We start from the raw sequence: 21,845 nt of genomic DNA on the forward strand, positions 1-21,845 counted from the left end.
CTTCAATTGTACAGATCAATTAAGCACCCGGGGTGTTTCTTTCAGGTTAATGCACTGGATTTGCCCCTGTCATAGCAATATGGTTATAGGCTAGCGGTTGAGGTCCTGATGTTCACCATGACTGTAAGTTGCAGGTAGGTCTCCTTTCATTTTCATGAGCAAGATAAATATAAAATTGAAAATTGATGAGATTAAAATCAAAGTAAACAGTTTTCCCACTGGCCCAGTATCTCATTAACCTTCAAAATTTTCAATTAATGGTTTCAGGCAATTACACGGCATTAAAGCTGGGAGAGAAAAATTCATTATCCAGGTTTCGAGTGCAATTCAGACTATTTTTTTTTTAATCTCACTCCAGTCCCACCTTGTCAACACAACAGTCCCTTCTCCCAGACCCTGGGGCTTACTCCCTGACCCTTCCCCGCACAGGCTTCACCACTTCCCAAACCCCCTAGGCCTCCCACTGCCCTCCTCGGGGCCAGAAGATGTCTAATTTACTGACTAACCCCATCCCTAATGTCTTCAAGCCCCTGCCTGATAATGATGTTGGATCTTTATAGTAATTGCCTCTGTACTGAAATTCAGAATTCAATTAGTCATTTCCGGCAATTGCTGAACACAGAGAGATGAGTGGCAACAATGGCAGGCGTAGCTGTTCTTTATTACCTGCCGATAAAGCAGAATAGAACGTAGGCAATAGACGCTGATTCACACAGCAGCAGGGAGAGAGGCGTGTGTGCTGGAATTCTATTAGGGGAGCCTGACCTAGAAAAACATTCGTACTATCAAGCCTGAAGCGAAAGGGTCAGAGGCTGACGTCGCTACTCAGAAAAAAGTCTACTGAGGTCAATGAGAATGGACCATGTCAGGACTTGAGCAAAGCACTGGTGCTCAGTGGAAAGAAACCCTCTGGTCTCATGCTAAAGCTCCGCAAAAGTCATCTGTATTGCAAGGAATGACAGAGGCAAGAGAGGAGAGAATAACTTAGGCCGGTGTCTGGGCTGACTTTTCCCTTTGGTGTCGCTTAGTAGGTAGCATATGTAAGGAGTGAGCCGTGGCTGGGGATTAGACAATGAAGAGAAAGAAATGAGCAAAGGACCCACCTGAAGCCAAGATCCTCAAAGCTATTTAGGCACCTATCTCTGGGAGTTAAACACTCACTACCTATAAGGAGCTGGGCCTCAGTGATTTAGGAGCACAAGGTCACATTTACCAAGTCAGATAGCAGCTAGGGGGCTAAATCCAGGGAAAGCCAAGAGAAGACAGGTGTTGCTGGTGCAGCACTTGAGCCTTTGAACATCTCCCACCCAAGTCCCATTGACTTTCATTGGTTTGTGTGTTCCTAATTCACTTAGCCGTGGTTTGAAATTCCCATTCCAAAAGCAGGAGAGAGGGAAAGGCTGAAAGCAGAGAGTGGGGGTGCAAACCCATTGTCTGAAATGAAATGGAGTTAGTCCCTATTTATACCAATGCAAGATCAGAATTGGGCTCCAGGCACTGACAGTAGGAAGAAAAAAAAAAAAAAGGAAAAAAAAAGAATAAAGTCAGATTCTGATCTCAGCTACCAGCTACACCGGTGTGATTCCAGAGCAACTTGACAGCAAAACCTTGCCTGTGACACTAAATCTAGCAGCCCCTGGAAGCTGCTCCCTTTTAGAAATTGAAACCCTTCCTGGATGTCACTCATTTGGCAGACATTTCAGTCAAGTTGCTCCTGAATTTGGTAGGCACATGTAATCGCAGGTATAGTTTTGCCATCCATATGTCCAACTACCCAAATTGTGAATGTAGCCAGGTAGCTTGCTGTCGAAGCGGCAGGCACAAAACATGAAGTTGCTTGTCAAAATCATGCCTCCAGAGTGAAGAGTTAAATATTCAGGACTCTTCTTAGTCTACGCCTGCTTTAAAGCAGTCTGATATCCTGATCCACAGTTTCTGATTTCAAAATGTAATCTTTAAGAAGGTTTTAGGTAAGGAAGGGGTTATTTTTCCTTTTAACACTCAATTTCTGTAAAGTCAAGTCTGTTTTCCTGTTATAAAATCCCCCATGTTATTATACCACAGGATGAACAAATTATTCAATAACCCCAAGAACACGGGGTATTATATGTCTGCTGATTCAAAGATGGATGGAAGAATCTTGGATATAAGTGAGTACTTTACATGGTCACAGAGGATACTCATGGTCTGTAGAGAAAAAGAAAAGAAAAAACCCTACAGATGCAGGGAAATGCAGTAATGTAATTCTGAACATTAAATTCTATTAAGCATAATACAATATAAAACTTTCTGTTGATATTCTCTCTCTTTAAATACTGTAATTCCATCGTGTGCTTTCAAGAATGACAGATCATAAGAAAATAAGAACGGCCATATTGGGTCAGACCAAAGGTCCATCTAGCCCAGTATCCTGTCTTCCGACCGTGGTCAATGCCACGTGCCCCAGAGGGAATGAACACGTAATCATCAAGTGATCCATCCCCTGCCACCCATTCCCAGCTTCTAGCAATATGGAGGCTAGGGACACCATCCCTGCCCATCCTGACTAAGAGCCATTGATGGACCTATCCTCCATGAATTTATCCAGTTCTTTTTTGAATGCTGTTACAGTCTTGGCCTTCACAAAATCCTCTGGCAAGGAGTTCCACAGGTTGACTGTGCATTGTGTGAAAAAATACTTCCCTTTGTTTGTTTTACACCTGCTGCCTATTAATTTCATTTCATGGCCCCTAGTTCTTGTGTTATGAGAAGGAGTAAATAACACTTCCTTATTTACTTTCTCCATTCCAGTCATGATTTTATAGACCTCTAGCATATCCCCCCTTAGTCATCTCTTTTCCAAGCTGAAAAGTCCCAGTCTTATTAATCTTTCTTCATACGGCAGCCATTCCATACCCCTAATAATTTTTGTTGCCCTTTTCTGAACCTTTTCAAAGTCCAATATACCTTTTTTGAGATGGGGTGACCACATCTGCATGCAGCATTCATGATGTGGGCATACCATGGATCTATATAGAGGCAATATGATATTTTCTGTCTTATTATCTATCCCTTTCTTAATGATTCCCAACATTCTGTTTGCTTTTTTGACTGCTGCTGTACACTGAGTGGATGTTTTCAGAGAATTATCCACAATGATTCCAAGATCTCTTTCCTGAGTGGTAACAGCTAATTTAGACCGCATCATTTTATATGTATAGTTGGGATTATGTTTTCCAATGTGCAATACTTTGCATTTATCAACATTGAATTTCATTTGCCATTTTGTTGCCCAGTTTTGAGAGATCCTTTTGTAGCTCTTCGCAGTCTGCCTGGAACTTAACTATCTTGGGTAGTTTTGTATCATCTGCAAATCATCTTGAGTAGTTTTCTATCATCTGCAAATTTTGCCACCTCACCCCTTTTTCCAGATCATTTATGAATATGTTGAACAGAATTGGGCACAGTATAGACTCCTGGGGGACACCACTATTTACCTCTCTCCAGTCTGAAAACTGACAATTTATTCCTACCCTTTGTTTCCTATCTTTTAACTAGTTACCAATCCATGAGAGAATCTTTCTTCTTTCCCATGACAGCTTACTTTGCTTAAGAGCCTTTGGTGAAGGACCTTGTCAAAGGCTTTTCTGAAAATCTAAATACACTCTATCCACTGGATCCCCCTGGTCCACATGCTTGTTGACACCCCCCCTCCCCAAAGAATTCTAGTAGATTGGTGAGGCATGATTTCCCTTTACAAAAAACATGTTGACTATTCCCCAACAAATTATGTTCACCTATGGTGTCTGACAATTTTGTTCAGAAATTGATCAGAAAGCCAGATAAGTTATTATTTACAGGGACAACATATCAGCACAGACTGGCTGCTTGAATGACTTTCTATAAAAGCCACGTAGGTGGATGGTGAACAAGGCCTCAATTGTGCCTTTTAGGAAACGCTCGGCATTTCCTCCAAGCAGCAGGTTCCTACCTCTTGTGGGGGTCCTGGGACACTGTACTTCACTATCAGTCTGGAATGGTGCTAAACCCCCACCACTTCCACATCCCCTTTAGACTACTCCTCACACCAGATCCAAGAAAAGGGGCAGAGAGTCCTAGAGACAATTGCACAAAGCATGCAAGTTGGGAGAAAAGGTGTGTGTCAGGGGCCACTGAGGGAGTCTCCCTGAGCCTCTCATCGTTCCTACACATCCATGAAGAGGAACAGGAAAGAAAACATCTACAATTACAGACAGACAAACAGACAGGTCTCCACATGGTACAGAGCTTGAATTCCAGGGTTGTTTCCCTCCTTTACCAAGGATCACACCCTGTCTGTTCAGCACATAACGACACCTAATGACTACATAGTCTACTGCAGGTAAACAAAGCATTATAACAAAGGACGATCTCCCCCTAATTGTTCTAGAACAGTGATTCTCAAACTTTTGTACTGGTGACCCCTTTCACACAGCAAGTCTCTGAATGCCACCCACCTTATAAATTAAAAATACGTTTTAATATATTTAACACCATTATAAATGCTGAGACAAAGCAGGGCTTGTGATGGAGTCTGACAGCTCGCGACCCCCCACATAATAACCTCACGACCCCATGAGGGGTCCCGACTCCCAGTTTGAGAACCCCTGTTCTAGAACATAAATAGGGTGTTTATTATAGCCAGGGCCAGCCCACAACATTCTGGCACCTGAGGCGGGGAGCTCAAACGACGCCCTCATGCTCCCTCGCTTGGGCTTGAAAGGTCTCAATTCTGCCTTCTTCCTGTTCTACTCCTCTCATGGTACTGCTCTGGTACCTACCCCAATAAAGGAGAACTAACAACTTAAAATGCCTTCTTCAGAAATTTTAAGTAACATTTAACTTTCAAACGCCTGAACAGCAAATGTAACTTTTCTTGTCTGCACAGTAAACACTGGCATTTTTATCTGTTTGAATGATCAAAGTGGTGCTTTCCATGCCTTTTTGCTTGCAAAGATCTGAACTGCTTCCTGAAGGTCCACAGTCTGGGCCTGCTCATGCTCTGTTGAGATGGTTGCAAGGTCAACCATCCTCTCCTGTGTCATTGTGGAGCATAGATGTGTTTTTATTAACTTCAGCTTGAAGAAGCTGCATTCTCCACTGGCAACTGTTACAGGAAGTGTTAGAAGTATGCACAGAGCAACAAAAGCATTTGGTCATCTTATCTCTGTGCACATATATTCCAGAACAGCCTTTGGAGTTGATCCTGCTGAAATGTATCTTGAAAGGGCTTTCAGTTCATCACCTAAATTACTCGCTGCCTCACATCAATATTGCGCATGTCATCATGTGTCAACACTGTCTCTAGTGCCCTGCATTGCTGATGTAGATCTTCTTCAGGTATAGTGAGGAGTTTTGGAATGTCAGACAACATCCCAAATATACTGCTGTGTTTCTTGATCTGCATGAAACATTCTTCAGCTGACTGTATTGCACAATCTAGCACCTGGTTAAAGAATTCAACTTTGAATTGTTGTTTGGGGTCTCTTATGGGATTATCCCATGCCTCATAATCAAAATGTTTTCTTCTTGTATTCTTGAATGGGTGGGAATAGCTTCAGTGTGAAGTTCCTCTGCCAACTTCTGTGCACTCTTCATAATGTTTTGAAATCCCTCATCGGACCGGTAAGACTGTAGGTATGACTTTGCTTTGTCCAGTTGTTCCATTGCTCCAGATATATCAAGGTCAACACCTTGGAGTCTCTTGCTGACAACATTTATTTCAAACAGTGTGTCATGCCACATCACTACGCCACACAGAAATTTGAAGTTATGTATGTTTCTGGTGATTCCATTTCCCTCTGCCACTGTTCTCCCATGAACAGTTCCTGTCATAGCATTATCCTCCATAATGGCAACTATGGCATCATCTATCTTCCCAATTTGGTGTTTGATAGGCTTTATCGCCGCCACTCGACTTTCCCATCGTGTGGCACTCAGTGGTTTCAGTGTCAGAGAGGATGTTCCCAGATGTTGCTTCAAAATTTGCCATCGATGAGTTGATGCAGAGAAAAATACATAGATGCTTTGAATTACATTAAAAAATTCAGCAGCCTCACTAGAAGCTGCATCACTGACGACGCAGTTCAATGAATGAGAACTGCATAGGACATAAAAAGCTTGAGGGTTTAACTCTCGGATCCGTGTCTGCACTCCTCTGTTCTTTCCTCTCATGTTGGCAATATTATCGTAGCCCTGACCTCTCATGTCAGCTATCGCAATTCCCGTATCTTCCAGCTTTTCAAGAAGCACATTTGTCATACCAGCTCCTGTAGTATCATCAATGTCAATAAATTCTAGAAAACGCTCTCTGACAGTCACCATTGCAGGGACATTTTCACTAGGTTCTGTTGTTGTTACAAAACGCACCATTAAAGTCATTTGTTCCATATGGCTGATGTCAGGTGTGCAGTCTAGAATAACAGAGTAATATCTTGCTGGCTTCAGATCTGCCACAATCTTCTGTTTGACTTTTGTTGCCAGTAACTGTACGATCTCATTTTGAATTGTTTTTCCAAGGTAGTGGTGTGTGTACATTTCTTGGGTGGTGACTCTTCTTAGATGCTCCTGGAGCACAGCATCAAACTCAGCCATCAGCTCCACAATTTTAAGGAAGTTTCTATTGTTTGGCACATACAGCTGATCTGAAGTGCCACGTAGTGCTAGGTTTTGGGTAGCAAACGTTCTCACAACAGCAATGAGCCTTTTCAGAACATTTGGCCAGTAAAGAGACTCTGATGCAATCTTCTCTTGATGCTGATCATCTATGGTGGCCTTTAACCTTAGTCTCATCTCAAGCTCTTTCCACCTATGGAATGCTCTCTGGTGATTTGCTGCCTTCTCATGGCATGCCAGATTTCTAGCCAGATTCTTCCAGTCCTTTGTTCCTGTAGAACCCAATGTAGCTGGAATATGAGACTGTAAGAGTTTGCAACAAAAACAGTATGCAGCATTCTGGGTTTTTTAGTACATAAGCCATGGCCTCTCCACTTTGTCACCATTGGGGATTTCACACCAGTAATGGGTTGGATGGAAACTTCTATTTTCATTGTCTTTGGGGAACATGAAGTTTTTCACTTGCTGTGGCCGATGCAGTACAAGGAAGTCCCTCAGGCTACTGCTCAAGTGGGTCCACAATCCTGGATCATCTAGACTTAAGGAACTAAACTCAGCAGCAGCTGTTTCTTGCGCCTCCTCCACACTCTTCTCTGATCTACACTTTTCTATAGGAATGTGCACAGTTACATCCATTTGAGATGGAGATATGGATGCTGCAGTAGCTGCCAGGTCACCTGCCCTCTGACTAACTGGAAGATCAGGCACCTCCTCACCACTCACATCCTCACTGGGGCCGGAAGGCTCACCATGAACATTTGTGTTGTTAGGATATAGATATTCAGGCCTGTCTGTAAAGGCCTATACTCTAAGAATTTAGGTGTATTCTTATCACTTGTCTAGTTATAGAGGTACAAAAGAAAGAATCAAAATCACTGTCTGCCGGTGTAAGGGCCTTCTCTTACTGTGACAGTCTGAGGCCCTGTGCTTAGGCTAAGGCCTTTGGCTAAGCAGCAGAGGCAGCCATAAGCAAGGAAGCGAACGGTCACATCCTCACATTCCAAACTAGTCACATTGAAAGAAGGTGCTATTGGGCGGTTTGGAATACAGTCCTGTCCTGATAGTTCCTATCGCCTCCAGAGAAAGGGAAGTGCCTACAAAATGTAAAAGGAAACTTAGTTTGATAGCATCCTGTCTGGCAAGAACTCACTTATCAATAGCTGGGATGTGAAATCCTCACTTCTGTATTGTCTTGTCATTATAGCTCCCACTTTGCTATTGTTTGTCTGTATAATCTCTGTCTGGTTCTGTGATTGTTCCTGTCTGCTATATAATTAATTTTGCTGGAGGTAAACTAATTAAGGTGGTGGGATATAATTGGTTACATAATCATGTTACAATATGTTAGGATTGGTTAGTTAAATTTCAGGAAAATGATTGGTTAAGGTATAGCAAAGCAGAACTCAAGTTTTACTATATAGCCTGCAGTCAATCAGGAAGTGAGTGGGTGGGTGTGTGGGTGTGGGGAAAATGGGAACAGGGCATGGGGGTAAGGAAATTGGAATCATGTTTGGCTAAGGGTAGGAATGGGAACAGGGACACAGGTGTAAGGCTCTGTGGTGTCAGAGCTGGGAAGGAGGATACTAAGGAAGGAAACTGGAATCATGCTTGCTGGAAGTTCACCCCAATAAACATCAAATTGTTTGCACCTTTGGACTTTGGGTATTGTTGCTCTCTGTCCATGTGAGAAGGACCAAGGAAGTAAGTGGGTGAAGGAATAAGCCCCCTAACATGTGTCTATGTATCTCAGGAGAACTCCTTCCTGCTTAGATAGAAAAGCTTCCTTTGCTTTCTGTCTTTTTCTGAATGCTGCCCCAGAGGAGCATTTTCTTCTTTCACTCATGACTGCTGTTCTGTGCCAGCTATAGTGGCTCTCAACGCTCAGTTGAAGGGGACAAATAAGCAGGCTGGTAGCAGGGCCTGAGTGAGGGAAGATATCAGCGTCTTAAGGGCCTAACTGGCTCCTACTGCTTCAGCTGACTGCCTGTTCTCCTCAAGTGGGTTCAGGGAAGCAGCAGGAAACAGGAAGCTCCCTGAGAAGCTGGTGTTAATCAGTCCAGGCTCCTGGGGGTGCTAGAGAGGTACATAAGAGGCTCCTCAGCCATGGTACGCCCACACCTTGAATACTGTGTACAGATATGGTCCCCTCATCTCAAAAAAAGCTATACTGGCATTAGATAATGTTCAGAGAAGGGCAACTGAAATGTTTAGGGGTTTGGAACGGGTCCCATATGAGGAGAGACTAAAAAGACTTGGACTTTTCAGCTTGGAAAAGAGGAGACTGAGGGGGGATATGATAGAGGTATATAAAATCATGAGTGGTGTGGAGAAAGTGAATAAGGAAAAGTTATTTACTTGTTCCCATAATATCAGAACTAGGGCCACCAAATGAAATTAATGGGTAGCAGGTTTAAAACAAATAAAAGGAAGTTCTTCTTCACTCAGCGCACAATCAACCTGTGGAACTCCTTGCCTGAGGAGGTTGTGAAGGCTAGGACTATAACAGGGTTTAAAAGAGAACTGGATAAATTCATGGGGGTTAAGTCCATTAATGGCTATTAGCCAGGATGGGTAAGGAATGGTGTCCCTAGCCTCTGTTTGTCAGAGGGTGGAGCTGGATGGCAGGAGAGAGATCACTTGATCATTACCTGTTAGGTTCACTCCCTCTAGGGCACCTGGCATTGGCCACTGCTGGTAGACAGGATACTGGGCTGGATGGACCTTTGACCTGACCCAGTATGGCCATTCTTATGTTCTCTCCCTGCAGCTTCTGCTGCTTTCTGTTATTCCCTCTCACCTTTTCTCCTGCCTGCCTGTTACGTCTCTTGTGCCCTCCTTCCTCCAGCACAGCACTCCACCATCTCTGTGCATCTAGAGGAGAGAGAATACATATGCACCAGCAGCAGACACAATTTTCTACACTCTGGGTCCTAGTAGTTCCCCCCCCCCGCGCAGCCCCGAGTCTGGCACCTGAGGCAGCCGCCTCCGTTCTCCTCATGGTAAGGCCAGCCCTAATTATAGCTATAAAATCATACTGCAAATAAGTCATTTAATATGTTCATTTTGTACCTGCCCCCAAAGACTTTAGCAATTGGTGTGTTTTAACATTGACACAGAAAGCCATTGATCTTCTGCCATGGTGCCAGTAGGGAAGAGTTGATCTTGGCCATGTCCCGTAGGATATCCACAATGGTATCCTCAAGTGTCTGCTGCATGCAAAAACCCGTGGGCGTGCCAAGGTGTGATCTGTAACACAACACCAGCCAAAAAGGATCATTTTGGCAAAGCAGCTCCATCTGTTTAGTTGATTTAGTTGGGGTTGGTCCTGCTTTGAGCAGGGGATTGGACTAGATGACCTCCTGAGGTCTCTTCCAACCCTGATATTCTATGATTCTATGTTGCTCACCTAGGCAGAGTAGGCATGTTTATGAAAATACAGTCTGCTCCTGTAGTCTTTTACCCCTGGATGTCAGGGGAGAGCTCACTCAGACCCTGCTTACATTAACAAAGTGCTGAACCTTTTAGCAAATGGGAAATGGTTGTGACTGAAATGCAAAGAGCCAGCATACAAAACAGTAACATTTGAGATGTGCTGATACATTTTCATACATTGAATGCAACATTAAGCCAAAAACGGGTCTTTATGTAAAATTACAGAGCTTAACTGTGAGAGATTGAACACAAGTGCCCTGGGGTGGAAACTTCCTGGACAAATGTTATGGACTGTATGGTAGTTCTGGAGAAAGTTGATGGGGCTACATTAACTAAGCAACGGCAGTCAAGGCAGATGATATTGTCTGCAAGACAATATTGTCTGTAGGATTAATGACCGCTTGGGAGGAACTGAAGGACAGAGCTTAGCAAATCCCCCAGAAAAACCTTGCACTGAGGTCACTAGTGCTATAATAAAAAGAAAGATAGCAGCGGTATAGATATTTCCCTCTCCCCCAATAGATTATGTCACTTCAGACTTGATACCTAGAGAATATTTCTGTGTAACCAATACCCATAACATTAGCCAGCAATCTTTTTGTCTCAACATTCCATCCAACTTAACATTATGCTTAGACTGCAAATTGCCACCTTTCTTAAGAGTCTACAAACCACAGAAAGGAAGCAGCTTGCATACGCTATCAGGGTGCTATGCCTGGCAGCAGTATTGCATTGGGGGCTCAAGTAAATTAAGGGTATGTATTAGGTGTTGCTCAGTTGGGGTCTGAGCCTCCAAGATCCAGAGAATCTCTTGCAGGATGCTATCTGTGGTATTTCTTGGTATCCAAGGGCTGGCGGCAAACTCCATTGAAGTCAATGAAATTTTCCACTGACTCAGATGGCCTTTTGCTAAGCCCTTAAATACAGAACTGGTCAATTTCAGAGAGCTAAGTCCAACTCTGCCATGGCCAACGAAATGGATCTTGTGAGAAATTCAACTTGGGCCCGCAGGACATGCAACAAACCGTACTTCCAGGATAAAAAGGCGGGAAAGAGCACTTACCAAACGAGTCGTTGGTCCTGTGGAGGAAAAATTCAGTGGACCCAAGTTTTAACTTTAGTATAAGAATTCTCCATAGGCTGCTGAGCCATATTGCAGAAGGTCTTTACTCATAGGAGTTTTTTCTTCCATGTGGACAAAATTGGTTGTTGGGATTTTGTGTTACATACAGTAATAATGTATGGGATTTTTCAAAGGGGCCAAAGAAAGCTGGGTGCCTAACTCCCTTAGGTCCCTTTGGCAATCCCATCCAATGCCTTGAATGTCTCTTCACGTCAGCTTCACTCATGCCTCCCCTTTTACCCTCCTCTCCCCTGCCCTGTCCTCCTCACCCTCTTGCCTTCCCTACACTGCTCCCTGTTTAGCTGATGCTCGCCTAACTTAACTCTCTCCCCATGCTACCCCCCAAAACAGTGGTATTAACATGCCCTTTGCTGTCACCACATTGTTCACTGTGCTTCTCTGTTCTACCCTTTCCCCCACTCCGGGTCTGTCTGGTCTATTTAGATTGTTAAGCTCTTTGGGACAAGCACTGTCTTTCTGTTCTGTGTTTGTACAGTACCTAGCAAAATGGGATCCCGGTTCTTAGGATGATAATACAAACAATAAATAATAATAATAACTACTTCTTAACCCAAAGTATTTTTTTAAACAGACTGTGGGCTCCATTCTCTTCTATTCAAGAACAGACCATAATGGACATAGGAAACTCTGAAACATTTAAACTCCAGTATGATCTGAAAAATTGGCTCATTATATCTATGTGTAATATCACATCCAGGCAGAATGTTGTTTAGGGGTGGTTCAATTTTCAATCAACTGAATACTGAAACTCACATATGAAAATGACTAACTTAATATTATTGTTTGCTGAGGATCTATCACACTCTATGGGAAGTGCTAACATGTCAGTTTTCACATTTTCCAGTTAAAAACAAAAACAAAATAATCCCAATTGCTCAGTTTTACCATTTATACCTAAAGCAAAAATATTCAAAAACATACTTTTACTTTAGATATTGTCTCCATGTATTCTGCATAATTTCTCCCTTCCTCCCTTAAAATATTATTGTATTTATACGGTAGATCCAAGGTCCTGCAACAGGAGTGCATTGGAAATTAGAATTATTATGCATCCAAAAAATTAGGTGTAATAGACCTGGGTAAGGATATATTATTATTATTGTTTTGTGAGCCACATAATAGCACCAGGATGTGTAGTCTTGAATGCATCATTATTTGGTATAATGTATTATTATTCTGCATGTAACCCATGCTTACACAGTATGGCTCTGGCCCACTCTAGTGGTGGGTTCATGAGTCTGTCACTGGCTTTGAACTAACAAATGAGGGTCTTTTAGCTCAAGCAGGAAAGGCCCAAGCTTATAGCTCCCCACGTCTCAGGTTCAATCCCCAGTTCTGTCAACCTATCCAGAGATGCAATGTTACAAATATGTAGCACAACGGTTGCACAAGGTGCATTAAAACCTAATTAAAAATAGCTAAACAGGATCCCTACCTCTAGAAGTGTACAATTGTAGGGCCAGATCATATTGGGATTAGCCTAAATCTCCAACCATTTCACTATAAAAGAGAGAAATCCCCACATGGACCACATCTCCTTCCAAACAACAATTCTACAGTCCTAAATTTTTTCATCCTATGGATGATCAGAAAAGGGCTGCAAGACCTCAGTTTGAGAACCATTGCTCAAGCACATCCAGTGTATAGCTTCATTGACTTCAGTTTGTGCCAGCTCAGGATCAGGGCCATAATGGGGGTGGATAATCAGGTAAGAGAAGAGTCCTCATACTAGAAGGCAAAGCATGCATTGCAGTCTTAAGCCATGAAAATAACAGTTTTCCTTTCATATTATTGCCTCATTTCTAAATTCATTGAATGCTTATTCAGCCCGTAACGAAATGAAACATCTAGATCAAGTGTGGATAGATAAGTGGTCCATGCATTTCTATGTCAGCGTTACTTCCTTCTGTGAAATTCAGAATGCCTTCAGAAGAGACACAGCTGATTAAAACGAATATCTGCAAGAGTTTAACCACCAGCCCTTTACAATGCCCTGTGAAACTACAATGCTAAGGACAATTTGTCTGGAGATATAGGCAGCAGAAGCAGATTCATAAATGCTGCTGAAACAGAAAGCTGAAGTCCATCAAGAGCAGTGAATGAAGCAGAAGTATTGAATCAAAGGCTAAACTTATCTCACTGTAATTTGTTTACAATGCCTTAATAACCAGCCAATGGCACCAGTCACTATGAAAACAGAGTATTTTATTTTTGGAATAGGGGTCAGACAGAACAGTAGAACATGTTAAGATTGCACAGCCTCCGGGAATTTTAGGGATCAAGTTACGTTTTTTTAGGAACGTCACTAAAGTTTGAAAGTCCACTGTACAGAACAATGGTGTGGCTTGCAAGGCAGTGTGGTGCAGAAGCATGAATGATAAAGAAACAGCAGGTTCATCGCCAACAGGTGTTTAATATGAGACGTGTCAGCACCATACAAATTACACAAAGAAACAGATTTTGAAATGAAAGTATTAGGATGGAAGTCAATGTCCGTGATGTGGCTGACAAAATCCAGGAAGCAAAACTTTGCTGTTTCAGACACATGCAGAGGATGAACGAAGGGGACCTGGTGAAGATAGCATGTCAGGAGAAGATGGTAGGAAAAAGACCCCAAGGAAAGCCAAGGAAGTGAGGGATGGATTGCATCAGAGAAAATGGTAAACAGGTGGACCTTAGTGCTGCCTTGGACAAATGAAGATGGCAGATGCTTGTACAACAACCTGGCCCCAGTGAATGGGATCAGGAGAAGAAGTAGTAGTTTGAAAGTATTTTTAGGCAATGGTGATCAGTAGGGATAGGTGGGCTGGTTACAGAGAAATAAGAATTGACTCCAACCTTTGGATTTCAAGAACAGAAATTGAACTCTGAATCGGTACATAAAAGGAAAGTGAATTTAGTGTAGAGTCTCCATTTTGAGAAGGACCATGAGTGCAAGGGGCACTTCCACCTGTGTCCTCGTTAACATGCCAATTGATGTAAGTGCCAGCCTGTCCCCACGCTCTTTTGAGCCTTGGTCTCTTTCCTGAGTCTGGCAATAAAGGCACCATTGCTATAGTAGTTCAGGGCCAGTTTGTGATGGTGACACCTGTCCAGTGAAAAATGGAAGGAGACCACAAATGATTTCAAGCTAGCCACCAAAGAGTCAAGCCATGGTAATGACTTTTGGTCATGTCCCACCTGCCTTGTATTTCAGCCTTTTGCCTAGGAGTGGAAGGCTGCATTCTGCAACCAGTACATGGGATCACAGAGTCCCCTTGAAATTTATTTTTAAGATTTGAAAAGAAGAGTTAGAATAACTTTTGTTTTGATTTTTTTTCTTTTCATTTTCTTCCGCCTCCATGACTCTCCTACATGCTACATTCTGCTTTCCACATTTTCTGGGGTTGACCAGCAGTGAAAACAGAAGCAATTAACAGCAAGGCAATTCTAGCATGGGGCTGTCTTTTTTGTTGTTTTTGTACAGGGCTTAGCACAATGGAACCCTGGTCCATGATGGGGGCTCCTCGGCACTACTGCAATGGAAATAAATTCATTAAATCATAAGAAATATCAACAACAATAATTTCCAGCATGGACAAAAATGGAAAATCTTCCCTGACGATATGAGATTTGCAGTCTCATCTCCAATCCAAAGATGATCACACACATTTCAAATTTGGATACATTTTAAGAGATTCATCCAAACTTTTGGACGCTTGCTGGTATCAGAGCTGAACACTTGGGAGTTTGCCCAACCATTTGTAATTACTTGACATTTCTGTGCATATATTATCACTTACTTGCTTGAAAAGTACCTGGAAATGTCTGCAAATCCTTTCCTTCGTCATCTGCTTGAGTGAAATTTATTTTCTTCACATAAAATGACTCGTGGAAAGCTTTCTGCCAGACACCTCCTTTTACAATCACCAAAAGCATGTGTGCAACATTATTTCCAATACAGATGTCTGGGTCCAGTTCTCCCCTCTGCCTTGTATCTTGTGTAATATATATCCCACCTCTCACGTACATAGATTGATAGGAGTGTGTGCAGAGAGATCTGGCCACCGTTTGTTTTTCCAAGGAGGGAGGTGCCTGTTAATATGGGGGCTAATCCTGCAATCCATAGCCTTTCAAACACTCCTCATTCATGCACATAGTGGTTCCACTGAACATCAAACTTGTGAAGTGCCTTCAAATCTCATAGCAGAATTGTGCCCGCAAAGACTATGCCCACAACTACAAATAACCTGTGACATAGTATTTTCTTCTTGTTTGTGACATTAAAGCCAAAAAACATTGTTTGGGCAAGAAGAGCAGCCCTGATTCTCCTCTGCCTTGCAACTTGTGCAGTGATATATACCGATGCAAAAGTACATGGAGGACACAACCTTTCTGACTGGGTAGCATTTTACACCCCCTCTACACAAGTGAACATGATTAGGCAGTGTGGTGTCGCAGACAGAGCACTGGACTGGGATGGTAGAGACTGATATTCTTGTCCCGGCCATGCCATCAGCCTGAGTGACCCCGGGCAAGTCATTTCACCTCTTTGTGCTTCAGTTTGCTCCGCCCCATCTGTAAAATGGGGATAATGTCCCTGACCTACTTTGCTAAGCACTTTGAAATCTACTGATGAAAAGTGCTCTATAAAAGCTGGGTATTATTATTACTACTAAACAAGGTACAAGACAAAGGATAATGAGACATGGAGTCTTTTAAAGATATTATTCTGATTTAATCTATCAGATTTAACATGGCTCATCCCTGTTTTTGCAACCTTCACAAATACCCCAGATGTGCCGCTATTTCCAGAGCCGCTGCCATGATCAACATAATTGAAAAAATTAGTATCTGGAAAAATTGAATCTGAATAAATCCAAAAGGTCAGACACCTAAACTCTGAATCTCAAGCAAGACTTATGTGGTAATAACTATTCCACGGTTTAGAATTACTGGGAACCCTTTTACATTGAAATAGCAAACCACTAACTCTGCATCTCCGGGGTGATTCAAAAAATGTTTGATCCATGTTAGCTGATCACAGGATTAGTTCAGAAGGTTGAAGAGAAGGTAAAGTCTGCCTAAGGTGCACAGTAAAAACTTGATGCCTCAATTCTCTCTCATATTCCCTTCTCTCACAACCCACCTTCATCCTGAACGCACCACAAACCAAAATCTATTCTTCCACTAATTGCATGAGCTCAGACGTGCCCTTTATTTTATCTATATTCACCCCTATCCATTTCTATTCCCTTTGATTCTTCTGCCTTTCAGCATCCCCGGTCTTTGATGTATTACATCACTCATCTGCACTGCTCAGAGACAGACATGCTGCAGCTACATTAAACACATCAGATATTTCAAGCAGGCAGAAATCCATAGGAGAGTCAACATACTGGAACTTGTTTTCTTCTTGGCACTAAAGTGCCATTGTAGAGGAAAAAGAAAATAGCCTTCGTAAATTCCTACTATAATAATCCTTATACGTGCATGTGGGTTCCAGAATTTATGTTTATCACTAACATGCTATAGTGTTTCTATATCTGAAAAGTCATTTTCATATTGCAATGTTACTATATTAGTATTTGCAAAACTAAACTCTGTTCTCCAAAAACATACCTCCATTCCCAGTCAGGGTAGTTCAAAGGCTCCTCTCTATTGCACCATGGAAAGGGGCAGAAGCCCCACTTTGTGGGATATTTGAAACCAGGCTATACATAGCACTAGAAAATGTAACATAGGAACCAGTCCTGCACTGCAGCGAAATAGACTGGATAACCTAAGAAACCAGATTTCTTTATAACTGTGCATGCACTTTTGCACATGGAAAAAATTGCATGCAATTGGCCCATTAATTTGCATGCAAATTCATGGTTATGTAGCCAAGGGATCATTTGTATGTAACTATCATGGTAGTTACATGTGCAGATTAGACTTGCAAGTATGGGCATATTTCTGTTAATGCAGCTATGAAGATCTGTCTCATACCAATAGCTATTTTCCAAATCCATCTCTAACTTTAATGACAGTTTCTAGATTATAACAGGAATGCTTATTTTAATTCACCTTGCATTGACATTCAGGGAGTAAAAGTACCTTTTACTATTGAAAGAATTTAATCCTGGCTTTTTACACTCCCAATGATGGCAACAGATTAAAAACAAATTCTACATATTATAGCATTTTGCATTTCTCTAGCAACCTTCTAAAAGGATTTTAAATGGCATTATAAATATTAAGAGCCAAATTCTGTCCTCTGAGGTATCCTATCTAGACCCCACTGTAATCAAAGGGACCCAGGGAATAAGTTAGAGTAAAATTTCACCCTAAGTAATGAGGTGTCTTCCACAATGCCCTTGTGAGGTAGGTGACTACCTAATACAGATGGACCTTAGCGACAAAGTTTGAGGGGTTTGGTCGAAGTTCTGATTCAGGTTCATCTCTAACTATTGTTATGCCCACTTACAGATGGCTAGGTTGAAGGACAGAAGAGTTAAGTGGCTTGCCCAAGGTCACTTGGCAGGGCAGTAGCAGAGTTGGAACTAGATGTAGTTGGTTCTAGCAGTCGGTTGCCTGATCCAGGCACCAGGACATGCACTCACAAGATCAGCAGAACTCTTTGAAAGCAAGACAAACGCAGGCTAGTGAAGATCAAAGAGGAAGCGTCAAACATAAGCTGCTTGTCTTCACTTTCAGGGGCCTTCACAGTCAATCCCCATCTTACGTATTGGCTCATTTGCTCATCAAGCTAGTGATGCTTTCCTCTGCCTAGCCTACGACGCCGGCCTCCACTGCCTACTTACTGAATGTCCAAATAAACACCATTATGCTTTCTCCTATGCTGCCCCTCACGCTTGGGAGGCCCTCACATGAAAAACCCACCAAGCCGCCTCATTATCCACCTTCGTATCCCTCCTCAAAACTCCCCTTTGCTGTAACGCTTACATAACACCTGCCAGCAGTGCGGCTGCTGGCGTGCTGCTGCCCATCCCGCAGACCCATATTGTCTCATTGTGGTCGCCCTTCGTCTCTACCCATCTGTCTCTGGATGTATAGTTAGACTGTAAAGCTCTTGGATTGGGGACTGTGTTTTTGTTCCATGTTTGTACAGCGCCTAGCACGGCAGGGTCCCAGTCCATGGATGGGACTCCTTGGTGCTATGCTAATACAAATAATAAATAATAATAATGATGTAAACTGGAACAACTCCTGCCTTACCTATTACCCCACACTACAAGAAGGATGTGGAAAAATTGGAAAGAGTCCAACGGAGGGTAACAAAAATGATTCGGGGGCTGGAGCACATGACTTATGAGGAGAGGCTGAGGGAACTGGGATTGTTTAGTCTGCGAAAGAGAAGAATGAGGGGGGATTTGATAGCTGCTTTCAACTACCTGAAAGGGAGTTGCAAAGGGGATGGATCTAGACTGTTTTCAGTGGTACCAGATGACAGAACAAGGAGCAATGGTCTCAAGTTGCAGTGGGGGAGATTTAGGTTGGATATTAGGAAAAACTTTTTCACTAGGAGGGCGGTGAAGCACTGGAACGGGTTACCTAGGGAGGTGATGGAATCTCCTTCCTTAGAAGTTTTTAAGGTCAGGCTTGACAGAGCCCTGACTGGCATGATTTAGTTGGGAATTGGTCCTGCTTTGAGCAGGGGGTTGGACTAGATAACCTCCTGAGGTCCCTTCCAACCCTGATATTCTATGATTCTATGAGAAGGAGAAAGCATTCTGTTTGAGTCCTAGGTGGGAGTCCATTTCACCTGTACGAGTGCCAAGTAACCAAACTAAATCACGCGCCTCCCTTTGCTTCTCACACAGACACATTCACTTCAACACGGGATTCTTTATTCATTGCTTGGAGACTTCGGTTGTGCTGCGGTTGCTAATTGTGGCTATTCGCCCTGCCCGTGCACCCCCAACTGCAGTAAAGCATTTCTTGCACTCGTTCTTTGCATCCTGAGCTTAACTAACAATTTCCCCTTCCCATCTGCTGTTCTTTTGAAATTGCAATTCGGATGATTGTGCCTTCATTGTCTCACTCGCTGTTCACAGCTTGCTTGCCTGACCCTTTGTACTTTCCCCATTGCTTTGCTTCTGCTTGCCACGCTTGCTGTCAGTTCTCTCATTCAGCTCCCACACACTGTTCCTCTACACCTCTATCTATCTCCCCCCCCACGTGCTTTCCTCCAGCCTACGCCTTCCCCTAATTACTGCCTCTTCACCTTGCTCTTCCTACAACGCATTAAGCACTCCTTCTCTCTTCTCCTCCAGCTTTTCCATGACCCTGAGAAACCCACGGACACTCCTCTCAATTGCTGTGCTTTCCCTGTCCCTGGACATCTACCCTTTATCCTCCAAGTCATCCATGTCAACCATGTTCTGCGCCTATGATACTGTTCCCAGCTCCTACCCTAGGGTGGCCATTTTCTACTCCTAAAATATTCTACAGCAGACCTACCTTCCCTCACCCCTCACGTATGAGCCCTTCCAAGTCCTAGCCTATATTTTCCTCTGCATTGCTTTCCCCTATCTACCTTGCTTTCTCCCCAGGTTCTAGCAGTCGATCTCCTCTGGGTCTCCACACGCCCATTCTTGCCAGTGGAGTGGTCCCTCATCTCTTGCCTTTCTTCTGCATCCACTTCCACTATCACCCCTCTGCCTCTCATTGCCAATCCCTGTCTTTTTTGCAAAGAAGTTAGCTCTGGAGACCAGACAAGACTGATCAATCCCACTTAGCTGAAAATGTCTGGTCTCTACATTTAGCTCTGAGCAACTGAAAAAAAAAAAAGACAAAATCAGACATTATGATATCCAGATGCCCTTCATCTTCCAGTTAAATTACTATTATTATTTTCACACCACCCAAAAGCATGCAAGGTGCTTTCCAATATAGATAGAAAGACGAGGTCTCTGCCCTGGAGTACTGGCAAAGTAATAGTTAAAACAACAAGTGAAACTTTTCTTAAGAATCAATATGTCATTTAAAGAATGATTATAAAAACCAAGTGAATAGGCTGTCTTGGTCTGATGTGATATGTCACCCTGCAACATAATCATTCTTAGACATCAAAGCCAGGACTTCCAAATGGGACTAGTGATGCTGGATGCTCAAGACATTTTAAAAGGGCTGAATTTTCAAAGAGTAGTAGCAACATTTTCAAAATGACATAGAAGCCTAAGTCTCAGTGAAAGCAAATGTGGGGGGGAAAATCACTTTTGAAAAAAAGCAGACGCTTAAAAAATATGTATCACCAACCTCCTAAAAATCAGACCCGACTAACGCATCTCAAGTTGAGCGCTCAAAATGGAGGTACCAAAATAACGATCATCTTTTCAAAATCTTGACCGAAAACTTTTTTTCCATTCATATTACAGTGCCACCTGAAAGTTACCTGTATAAAGGCAAGATCGCATTTGTCCATTCTCTGTGCTTTCAAGCCACACACACACACACACACCCCCCCTAAACCATCTACTGCTTACCTGGACCGTGTATTAGTAGAAGGATTTTAAAAAGCGCTGAAGACCTTTGTCTAGTGTACAAGCGTGGAAATATTTTTATCCTCATTATTACTGCTAAACTAAGTTTTACAAGATACAATACATTGTGCATGGAAAATTAACAGGAACTGGTGATGCTTAGAACTGGTCAGGATGAACATCTAAGGGCCATACTGAGCTATGACTTTTTTTTTTAAATTAAATGATCTCTTTAAGTCTACAAGCACGAATGTGTTTGACCCTCGGGCCCTCCTAGAGAGGGGACAGTAATTCACAATGACTCCCGGTTTAAACTTTCGACACACGGCCTCCATCAGTACATTCAGCAAAAGGGTTTCAGGGAAAGGGCTGCACTGGGAAATGTATGCAGGGCACCGTAGCTGCATTGGGATCAGCTGCTGCTGCCCCTGGGGCTGAGTCTCAGGAGCCACGATACAGAGCCAAGGAGTTTATGTGCTCTCTCGTCTTGTTTGGTGCTTAAAATGAGGCTCCTCCAGCCTTATTAAGCTAAATGGAGTCCCAGTGTAACTCCGCTGAGTGCAGTGGAATTATATCTACTTACACAGGCACCGAATACAATGTATGACTGTCATAAATATAAAGGGAAGGGTAAACCCCTTTGAAATCCCTCCTGGCCAGGGGAAAGCTCCTCTCACCTGTAAAGGGTTAAGAAGCTAAAGGTAACCTCGCTGGCACCTGACCAAAATGACCAATGAGGAGACAAGATACTTTCAAAAGCTGGGAGGAGGGAGAGAAACAAAGGGTCTGTGTGTCTGTCTATATGCTGGTCTTTACCGGGGATAGACCAGGAATGGAGTCTTAGAACTTTTAGTAAGTAATCTAGCTAGGTATGTGTTAGATTATGATTTCTTTAAATGGCTGAGAAAAGAATTGTGCTGAATAGAATAACTATTTCTGTCTGTGTATCTTTTTTGTAACTTAAGGTTTTGCCTAGAGGGGTTCTCTATGTTTTTGAATCTAATTACCCTGTAAGATATCTACCATCCTGATTTTACAGGGGGGATTTCTTCATTTCTATTTACTTCTATTTTTATTAAAAGTCTTCTTGTAAGGAACTGAATGCTTTTTCATTGTTCTCAGATCCAAGGGTTTGGGTCTGTGGTCACCTATGCAAATTGGTGAGGCTT

The 21,845-nt window shown here is 42.7% G+C and overlaps 1 protein-coding gene across 4 annotated transcripts in view; it reads right to left on the reverse strand.

Moving 5' to 3' along the window:
- CRHR2 (corticotropin releasing hormone receptor 2) overlaps positions 1-21,845 on the reverse strand; it is a 246,297-nt gene that overhangs the window by 131,289 nt on the left and 93,163 nt on the right. The window contains exon 1 of one of the 4 annotated variants that reach the window (XM_073334748.2): positions 9,431-9,504. The exons of the other annotated variants lie outside the window; for them this stretch is intronic. The gene's annotated coding sequence lies outside the window, so the exon portion shown is untranslated. Of the gene's footprint in view, positions 1-9,430; positions 9,505-21,845 lie in introns of those variants that run through there. 4 annotated transcript variants of the gene reach the window in all.

The sequence above is a fragment of the Lepidochelys kempii genome, chromosome 2 (assembly GCF_965140285.1).
Source record: "Lepidochelys kempii isolate rLepKem1 chromosome 2, rLepKem1.hap1, whole genome shotgun sequence".
Taxonomy (NCBI): domain Eukaryota; kingdom Metazoa; phylum Chordata; order Testudines; family Cheloniidae; genus Lepidochelys; species Lepidochelys kempii.